Below are 11,478 nucleotides of genomic sequence, written 5' to 3' on the forward strand. Positions count from 1 at the left end.
GATCATATAAAACCTTCTATTCGAGGTGGAGACAGAGTAGCTAGATTGTCACATAAAGAGGCATTTTGGATTTTTAAAATGCAGACTAGAACCCCTAAAGGGTTCAATATCGTTGGAGACATAATACATTTTTGGAATCATTATTCGTCCTCTACTATGGACTCATATGGAATGGTTTGTTAAACTGTATATATATTACTTAAGTTATTGTCCATCACTGAGGAGTGGTCAAATAACTATGCTATTTTATTTTTGAAAAAATAGGTTTAGGTCTTGAGGTTCACATAGTTTTTCATTGTGCATTTCTATTCCCTGGTTAAGAATGAATTATCAAGTATATAATATATAAGATAATTAATATCGTTGGTTTGAACTTACTGCATCTCAAGATTAGGCTAAAGTTTAGCTGCTGCAGTTCAAAAAGGTACTCTTTATTAACCACTAATGTTTTAGTACCTCTTGTTCAAATTTAACTGTGTTTTACAATTAATACTTACATTGACATTTAAGTCTAATGGCATATGAATTCAAGTTGCCCAAATCTGTAAGTTTATAATTTAACTATGTATGTTAATTGAATAATGTATTTATTTACATGTGATATGCACCTTTAAGTAAGTCTACTACAATGTTAATGGTCTGTCCCTTTAAGATATGCTTCTGGGGTGTGTAACACCTGAGGACACAGGTGTATTTAAGTAGCTCTGATTGCTTGTACAGACTATGTCCATGACAAAGGCATATACTATACTGCTGAAACGCGTAGGACAACCTAACTATTTTCCTAAAATGCTGGGACTTTGTTTATAATATCTTTTATTGATTGCACGTTTTTTTCTAATAAATTGCTTATTTGACTTACGCCTGGAAGGTTTGCTGGATTCTTCATTGTCATATTCTTCAATGTGCAGAACTATTGAATTTGAAATATTCATATTTTTATGTCAGGGTCAGCGCACATGAGAATATGCAATCGGGTTTGCGCAAGACTGGGGTGTAAGTTTTTCCCCACTTTTTTTCTCCATTGACTTCTATGAGAGAATACGTGGTAAGGTATATTATAACTCAATAAGTGGGTTGGTGCTTTGCATTAGACAGTAATCTAGCAAAAAAGTGTGGATAGAGAGATACCCACTAGAAAGAATGCACTTAGCACTCTATGCCCAGACTTTGATGGTAGGGGAGATTCTGAAATAAATAAAATATAACTTTTATTATTGTATATTTAAAAAACAACAAAACATTCACACACAAGTTAAAATAAAACCTCACAGAGACTACTCCCAATTGTGTAATGGTGTGGGTGGTAAATATCTATCATAGGCCTTAATTAAAGCTGTTTTCCACCACTTCCTGAATTAAAATTCAATGGGACCAATTTATCAAAGGTCTTGCAGACCTTATCCGACAGTGCGGATCAGGTCCGCAAGACCTCGCTGAATGTGGAGAGCAATACCCTCTCCGTATTCAGCATTGCCCCAGCAGCTCACAAGAGCAGCTGGTGCAACGCCGCCCCCTGCAGACTCCCGGCCAATCGGCCGCCAGCAGGAAGGTGTCAATCAACCCGATCGTACTCGATCGGGTTGAATTCCGGAGATTCCTGTCCGCCTGCTCTGAGCAGGCGGACAGGGTTATGGAGCAACGGTCTTTAGACCGCTGCTTCATAACTGCTGTTTCTGGTGAGTCTGAAGACTCGCCAGAAACACGGGCCCACGAGCTTGCTAAATTGGCCCAAATGTGTCTGGTTCCGCTTATTGTAAATGATATATATTGTCATCCACTGTGACTGTTCTGCCTAGTATTACGTTAGGCTCTCTAGTATTATATATTCGTGGTTTACGTATGTTATGATGGAATGTGGTATGTAGGGGGTATGTTGTGTTTCAACACGTGAAGTGACTATCCACTTGTTAATATATATTGGGTTGCAAAAGTATGAAATGTCCAAATGTCAATGTTGGTACATGGTACTGGTTCAATTTACAGGGTGTACTTCCCGTAGTGTGTCAAAACTAACTCTGAACGATTGCATTGGTCTATTACTTATAGATATGGTATTAGTTATGTACTCGTAATTGTATATTCCAGTTTGCACTGGTATAGATTAAATTAAATAGATTTTATTATTGTGCCAAACATTGACCAGTGGTCTGTAGAGATGTGTGAGTTTTGCTTTTATATGTGGGGTTCTAAGTTGTGGGTAATAGTTCCCAAACAGGGAATACTATCGATATCATAAAGGTCTCCTATTTGTGTGGCACCACCTCCTCTACCTTCCAATATGCAGCTATTTCTGTTTGTATATAAACAAATTCCATTTAGATTGCACTGAAGCAATATTGTGCATAGCAGTTATCTGTTATATATACTATCAGTTAAATGTATATTTTGTTATGCGTTCCTGTGATCATGGGACCTTCTAAACTGGGTATTGAGCCCATATGTTGGTAACACAGCGCTGAACCAGATTACTGGCGCTAGTTTACCGACATCATTAAATAAAATGTATCATTTTGTAAGTGGTAATTTGATATTACAGTGATTTCTATCTACTGGTAAACATGCAACTCAGTTATAATCCAGCTCTGGTTAATTTATCATAGTAAAGACCTGTATGTAAAAGGTGTAGATATACTCTTACTCTCACTACTGTGTGATATATAAATCTGTGTGATATATAAAAAGAGTATAATGTAGATTATAGCTGTGTGCTCTGAGTATCCTGCCCAGATCTATATAAGTTTGTAGTACAACATTAAACCAGGATACTGGCGATATTATTCCAGCCCATTTAAATACAATGTATCGTAGCATAGCTAGTAGTCCAACGTTACACTTGTTTCTATCTACTGATAAATTGCGTCTCAGTAGTAACCCAACTATAGCTAATTTACTATATTAAGGACCTATATAGAAAGATATAAATGTGCTCTTTGTATCGCCACTATGAGCGTGAAATAATGACTACTGTAATTGAATGGCTCATGGTGAGCATAGCGTAATAATTGCTAGGACCGTTAAGGTTTACAGTTTAATCTAAGCAGAGGTAAACACATGGGAGAGTCTCAACTTAGTTTAATCAGCGTCCGTACTGCTATATAATATTCTTACTTCGGCTGTTTGCGCTCGTCAGGATAGCACTCATACAAAAACCGCTTACTTTCAACTGTGATGGAAAATAATGGTCGCCACACAAAATATTGACACTTTGGGCCCAATTTGGACATTTCCACTTAGGGGTGTACTCACTTTTGTTGCCAACGGTTTAGACAATAATGGCTGTGTGTTGAGTTATTTTGAGGGGACAGAAAATTTACACTGTTATACAGGCTGTACACTCACTACTTTACATTGTAGCAAAGTGTCATTTCTTCAGTGTTGTCACATGAAAGATATAATAAAATATTTACAAAAATGTTAGGGGTGTACTCACTTTTGTAAGATAATGTATATGTAATTTTTCAATAAAACGCCTTAAGATTACTACATTTACATTTGCATCAACCCGACCGTGTAAAATCTAAATTGTGAACCCTGGTGCGAGTTATGCATATTTTCATTCCTATGTTTATAGAAAATAATGTACTTTTTATTTATAAATATATATATTTCTATATATATATATCTGATACTGTTCATGTAAAATCGATATCCATACTAATATATCTATTGGAATAGATATACATGTAAAGGTATATACAGATATCTATAGAAATATGCATTTACAATAAAGTACAAAGTTCTGTATGTAAAGAACATTGGAATGGGACATTTTCATAACTAGTATAGGTGTTAGTTTTTTTTTCAGTTTGCACTCTCTATTGACATCTGTGGGAGAAGTTACTGCAGTCACTATATTTTTTTTTCGTGCGTCAGGTTTACTTTCAACTTGTAATAAGAGCGAAACCTGACGTGCACAAAAAACCTCCATTCAGCGTAGTTTATACTTGAGAGGGAGCACTAAATTGTGATCCACTGGTAAATTTGCTAAATAGTTTGGGAATGCCAAATCTTTCTTAATTGGAGCAGAATGTTCTTGGAATCTTGGAATCCCTGGGAATTCACAAAACTTGGACCACCCGTTTAACATTACAACCAGTTTAATGAAGCTGACATCTTAAAATCCCTAAAACATATATTACCATTTAACACTTCCCTTAACACACTAACGTACTTTAAGCAAACATTTAATCCTAGTAAAATTCATGGCAATTAAATTCTTTTAAAGTCACTAGTATTTTTAGCCCTGCCCTTTTTGTTATTCATAGCAAACAGTGTCACTAACAGCATATCATATTTACCCAGATAGTCCTGCTTCATAAAATGTACGGTAAAGGAAAAGAAAAAATTGCTCTAATTTAAGTCATATCCTGAACAGAAATTTCAATATTAATTTGGAGCAACAACAAAAATATAAAAAAAATACAGAATTTGAATTTGTATATATTTATTTAAGACGTACTATATTCATAAACAAGACCTTGTCTGTTAGTGTAGTAGCATTATTGTTTTTAATGCTGGCATTAGTATTAAATCTTGTTTAAATATTCTAAACAGATTTTATCTAAAGGAAGTCACAACATAAGTTTGGAAAGACTGATTACTACTGCAGTTTAACCAATTATTTAGATTAATAGCATTGTAACACATAAATTTAAATGAAGAAATACTAGTTGTTAAGACAGAGCTAATTTCTTTGGTAAATAAAAATGATGTAATTTGTTGCGTGTTAAGCCATGTAGCTTAACACCTTCCCCAACAGAGTGCCTGAAACTAATATATAATATGTATGATTTACATTAAGGTTATTCAACATTCCTACATCCACATGTTTTCACGCAGCCTTTATATATAATAATATTAACAAATGCTAGTATATACTGTATATACAGTATCTCACAAAAGTGAGTACACCCCTCACATTTTTGTAAATTGTTTTTTATTATATCTTTTCATGTGACAACACTGAAGAAATGACACTTTGCTACAATGTAAAGTAGTGAGTGTACAGCCTGTATAATAGTGTAAATTTGCTGTCCCCTCAAAATAACTCAACACACAGCCATTAATCTCTAAACCATTGGGAGTACACCCCTAAGTGGAAATGTCCAAATTGGGCCCAATTAGCCATTTTTCCTCCCCGGTGTCATGTGACTCGTTAGTTTTACAAGGTCTCAGGTATGAATGGGGAGTAGGTGAGTTAAATTTGGTATTATCACTCTCACACTCTCTCATACTGGTCACTGGAAGTTCAAAATGGCACGTCATGGCAAAGAACTCTCTGAGGATCTGAAAACAAGAATTGTTGCTCCACATAAATATGGCCTAGGCTATAAGAAGTTTCCCAGACCCTGAAACTGAGCTGCAGCACGGTGGGCAAGACCATACAGCAATCTCACAGGACAGGTTCTGCCAGCATTGCTGCATAGGTTGAAGGGGTGGGGGTCAGCCTGTCAGCACTCAGACCATACACCGCACACTGCATCAGAATAGTTTGCATGGCTGTCATCCCAGAAGGAAGCCTCTTCTAAAGATGATGCACAAGAAAGCCTGCAAACAGTTTGCTGAAGACAAGCAGACTAAGGACATGGATTATTGAACCATGTCCTGTGGTCCGATGAGACCAAGATAAACTTATTTGGTTCAGATGGTGTCAAGCGTGTCTGGCGGCAATCAGGTGAGGAATACAAGGACAAGTGTGTTTTGCCTACAGTCAAGCATGGTGGTGGGAGTGTCATGGTCTGGGCCTGCATGAGTGCTGTCAGCACTGGGAAGCTACAGTTCATTGAGGGAACCATGAATGCCAACATGTACTGTGACATACTGAAGCAGAGCATGATCCCCTCCCTTCGGAGACTGGGCCACAGGGCAGTATTCCAACATGATAACGACCCAAACATACTTCCAAGATGACCACTGCCTTGCTAAAGAAGCTGAGGGTAAAGGTGATGGACTGACCAAGCATGTCTTCAGACCTAAACCCTATTGAGCATCTGTGGGGCATCTTGAAACGGAAGGTGGGGGAGCGCAAGGTCTCTAACATCACCACCTCTGTGATATCGTCATGGAGGACTGAAAGAGGACTCCAGTGGCAACCTGTAAAGCTCTTGTGAACTCCATGCCCATGAGGGTTAAGGCAGTGCTGGAAAAGAATCGTGGCCACACAAAATATTGACACTTTGGGCCCAATTTGGACATTTCCACTTAGGGGTGTACTCACTTTTGTTGCCAACGGTTTAGACATTAATGACTGTGTGTTGAATTATTTTGAGGGGACAGCAAATTTACACTGTTATACAGTCTGTACACTAACTACTGTAGCAAAGTGTAATTTCTTCAGTGTTGTCACATGAAAAGATATAATAAAATATTTTCAAAAATGTGAGGGGTGTACTCACTTTTGTGAGATACTGTATATAACTCTTTTATTTATTTTATATATATATATATATATATATATATATATATATATATATATATATATATATATATATATTTATGCTAAAGATGGGTGCTGAATGCAGGGCAGCGGCTTCTCTAGCTAATAAGATACTAGCATGTTTTAGAAGAGGGAGGAAAGCATAATTGTCACTATATAAATCTCTGGTAAGACATCACCTTGAGTATGGAGTGCAGTTCTTGGGACCGATCTCATAAAAAGACATTGCAGACCAAGAAAAAGTTCAGAGAAGGGCCACAAAGCTAATAAGGGGAATTGAGAATTTAAGCTATGAGGAAAGGTTAGCCAAACTGGGTCTGTTTTCTCTAGATAAAAGGCACTTGAGAGGTGACATGATTACTTTATATAAATATATTCACAGCCCATATACAGAGAGGGCAGAAGCTCTGTATATTTCAAGAAAATTGTTTGTGATAAGAGGTTACAATTTAAGGTTGGAGGAAAGGAGATTTAATCTCCTGCAATGGAAAAGTTTTTCCCTGGAAGAGCAATACAATTGTAGATACATTTAAAAATGGTTTGGATACATTTCTGGCTAGAAACAGAATGACTGCTTGTATTAAATGGGTCACCTTTTAGTGGGATTAATTTATGCTCAACTGGAGCTTTTTTGTAAGTATATTTGATTTGTATAGGTTGAACTCGGTGGACTTCAGACTTTTTTCAATCTCATCTACTATGTTACTATATATATATATATATATATATATATATATATATCATAAGAGTTGTATATATATATATATATATATATATATATATATATATATATATATATATATATATATATATATATATATATATATATATATATATATATATATATTAGCATTTGTCCATATTATTAATGTCAGGTTATTTGTATGAAGTCTGTGTGGAAACATGTGGATGTAGTAATGTAGGGTGACGGAAAATTCCAATTTAACACTTTTTATGAGGTTAGTATGGGGGATCCATTGAAATGGGCTGAGAAAGCAGGAATAGTGGACACTCCCCCCTTACGTGCATATGAAAAAAAAAATTAAACAAATATGAGAAAGCAGAAATCTGTAGACATCAGTATACATCTAAAACTTTTGGGGCTTGGTTAGGAGTCTGAAAATCAGCAGTATGTTATTTAAAAATAAGCAAAACTATACATTTTTCCAAAAACACTCCCAGATGGGCTATATAAATTGATCATCTACAAAACATTTTTGCAAAGAAAAATCTAGTGTACAATTTCTATTTAAGAGATAGATACATCATACAAAATAAAAAACTAGAACAGATAAAACCATATTTAGGGCCAGATCACAAGTGACGTGCTATTTAGCACTTTCGCTCGCGTGCAAACACCGGCAAAAGCTTTTATTACAACTTGAAAGTTAAAAAATTGCATGCGAATGAAAGCCAGTGCGCTTTAACTTCAGGACTTAGGATACCATGTCTGCGCTAACTTTTTCTTCGTACAGACTTCAATGGAGAGCACAAACTGGAACAACCTAACACTTATCGATTGCGAGCTAATCTGACTGGAGTTAACCCTACAGCGCTAATCCAAAAGAAGTTAAACAATATTTTCATTTGTAAAAACATAATTTATATCTCACCTGATAAATTAATTTATTTAATGGAGGCGAGAGTCCATGACCTGTTATCTATGGGATATACTTTCCTACCACTAGGAGGAGGAAAAGTTTCCCAAACCCAAAAACCCTATAAAACCCCTACCACCTCAATCATACCTTAGTTTGACGTATAACCAAGTGGTGAGGTGTTTAGAAAGAGTAAAAGCCAAAATGAGGAGTAGGAAAAAATATGTGCTTAAACAAAAAAATCAACCCCAAATGGGTGGGGGCTCGTGGACTCCCGCCACTATGAAAGAAATTAATTTATCAGGTAAGATATAAATTATGTTTTCTTTCATATAGGTGGCAAGAGTCCACGACCTGTTACGTATGGGATATAATACCCAAGATGTGGAAGTCCACGAGTAAAAATAAAGGGAGGGATTAAAATAAACAGCGTGTTTCGCTGGGAAATTAAATCCATAACCCAAAAATAATGTATTTTATGACAAACTCAATATATAGGAACACTTATCAAACTGAGACAACTGCCTGAAGCACCTTTCTACCAAAGGCTGCTTCAGAGGAAGCAAAACCATAAAAATGGTAAAATTTAGTAAAAGTATGCAAAGAAGACCAAGTGGCTGCCTTGCAATTTTGATTAACTGAAGCCTCATTCTTGAAAACCCAAGATCACTACATACAATATACAAGCTGAATAACTATTAAATAGATTGACAGCTAGGATATGATAAAATCATGTTAAACAACACAAAAGAGGAGGTCAGGATGATTGATAGAACTGTCCTGCTGATAGAGAGAGATTTTATAAATAAGTCTGATACTAAACGGTCCGACATTCCTTCCAGATTCATTACTACTTATAGTAGACCGTATAGACAAATCTGTGATATTGTGAAGAAAGCAGGGGCATATTATGACCTAGACCAACAAGGCTCATGCCTAGGGCGGCAGATTTGGGAGGGACAACAGATTTAGGAGGGCAGCAAGCACCATTCACTTCTAAGGCATTGCTAGAGGCTCCTTCTGCAGCCTGTCTTTACAAGTACTGCTGCTGGCCAGCACGGACGTATGTTGCTTCCCCTCCCCTGGCTATGGTCCGTCAGCGTATGCTGCTTTTCATGGGTCGGTGCATTTAACTATCCTTCCTCTTGCTGAATAGTGATAGATGGCCTCAAAGCTATGAAGCACCTTCCCTTCATGATCCCTCTCTCTCCCAACAAAGTTTAATTAACTCCTTGGCTGCCAGAGGGGATTACAGTCAAGTGAGTTATTACAGCATTCTTTTCTTATTCATTTGATTATAAACACTACTACATTGTGTGAGTATGTATGTATATATGATGCACAATATATTTGAACTTATTCATATTTCTTTTGATTGGTGGGGAAAGTATTGGCATAGAAATTTTCAGTTGTTTAACATATGTGGGTGGTCTAATGAGGAGGAATGTTACCCCTGAAACATTATTAGGTGTATTTATGTGGTTGTGGTTAATAACCATTATGGTCTTAAAAGCATGAAACACTTTATATTTTGCTATTCAACACACCTGAGTGTATACAAGTTTTTTGCTAGCCCTGGAAAACATTTACTTTATGAAAAATATATAAAATGTAATTTTACACCCTGGCCAAAAAAAATATAAAGGGGGAAAAAAGGGGGAAAACCTTTAGGGGGGCAGCAGCAGAATTTTGAGTGCCTAGGGCAGCACAAAACCTAAATATGCCACTGGAGGAAAGCTTTACCATTTTTAGAAAATGATCCTTACATAGGTACTCTAATTACAGAAAAAGGTGTACAACGTATCTCCAGGAAAGCAAGAACTTTGGAAAATATTTTTAATCCAACTTCTTTGTTTTATTGAGAATTAGTCATATAAATTACATGTTACAATAGATTGATTTCAGAAAATAGAAACTACAATCGCATTTGAAACATATATTAGCAATTTGCTTGTCCAGATACAATTCTCAAATTTAACCCTGAGAAAATAAATTGTTATGTCATGCCCCGAAGGGGTTACTTATTTTTGCAGGGGAATTACAGTGCAATTCAACTAAATAAAAACTTGTTAAAGCATACATTCGGTTGGTTACAGTCTAATAGGTCCAACTCCTTCAGAAAATAATACACAATAGGCTACCTCTACTGCTGTATGTCCGCTCTGGGCCTCAAGTCTGATTCTAGACTCTTACATCTGTTTAGTAAGTACTGGTCCCAAATGACTTGAACTTCTATATGTGAATCTCTGGTGTTATTATTATAAGAACTGTATTCCTCAAGCTCAATTAACTCTGATACCTTGCTTCTCCACATTTGTAAGTCTGGGAGCGTATGTGATTTCCACTGCTTGGCTATGATGGACTTTACACTGTTTACCATACTTCTAAGTAATATTTGATGTGCTTTGAAGGTCAATTTTCTAAATTTGTTGAGTAGGAAGATTAGTGGGTCTAAAGGCAAGATGCAGTCAAGAGCACTCTCCATCTCCCCAATACTGTCTCTCCATAACTGGTTTATTTTATTGCACCACCACCACCACATATGTCCCATACCACTACCCACGTGTCCACATCTCCAGCATCTGTCTGATAATGTAGGGAAAATCTGTGTAAGCGTTTGGGGGTAAGGTACCAGTTATGCAATATCTTATAATTTAGCTCAACTATGTAGGCTGACCAGGATGATGATTTAGTGTTTCTAAATATATCTACTGCTGTGTGAGGGAGGATCAAAACTCCCAGCTCTTTTTCCCATGACTCAATTGAGGTGGGTAGGTTGCCTGGGGGGGGTCAGAATAGCGTATATCCTAGATAACGTATGTCTCCTGGGGTGGGTAGTTGAAAATAATTTCTCTATATTTGTGAGAGGTCTCAGCATGTTATTGCTGTGGTTATGAGTCATTATGTAGTGGTGCAACCGTCTGTAGTTAAACCAATTGTGAAACCATATAAGTCCCTGTTCAAGGAGTTGTAATTGGGGCAGTATCTGTTCGTGGTTGGTCACCTGGTGTATGTCTAGTTCTTCTATGTTATTATCCCTATCAAGTGTCCCCCTCAAGTCTGTTACAGAAAATTCACTGTTATGAATCAGGGAGGTCAGCGGGGAAGGGTTGGAGGAGAGACATGAGTTATATCTATTTGCTACATTCCACTGTCCTATTGTCTCTTTGGTTATGGGGTTAACAATGGTTTTGGCTATATGATTGAAATCTGGATGCCAGCAAAGAGCTGATAATACTACCCCCTCGTTTAGGTTCTCCTCCAACTCAATCCATCTTTTCTGTGATTTGTGAATCCTCCAGTCCAATATTCACTGAATGAAAATCGCATTTCTATATAAATCAATATTTGGGACTCCCAGACCCCCTTGGACCCTTGACCACATCATTATGTTTTTGTTGATTCTAGGGTGCTTACCCTTCCAAATAAAGGAGTGGAAGA

Source organism: Bombina bombina, chromosome 2 (genome assembly GCF_027579735.1).
Source record: "Bombina bombina isolate aBomBom1 chromosome 2, aBomBom1.pri, whole genome shotgun sequence".
NCBI classification, from domain to species: Eukaryota; Metazoa; Chordata; class Amphibia; order Anura; family Bombinatoridae; genus Bombina; species Bombina bombina.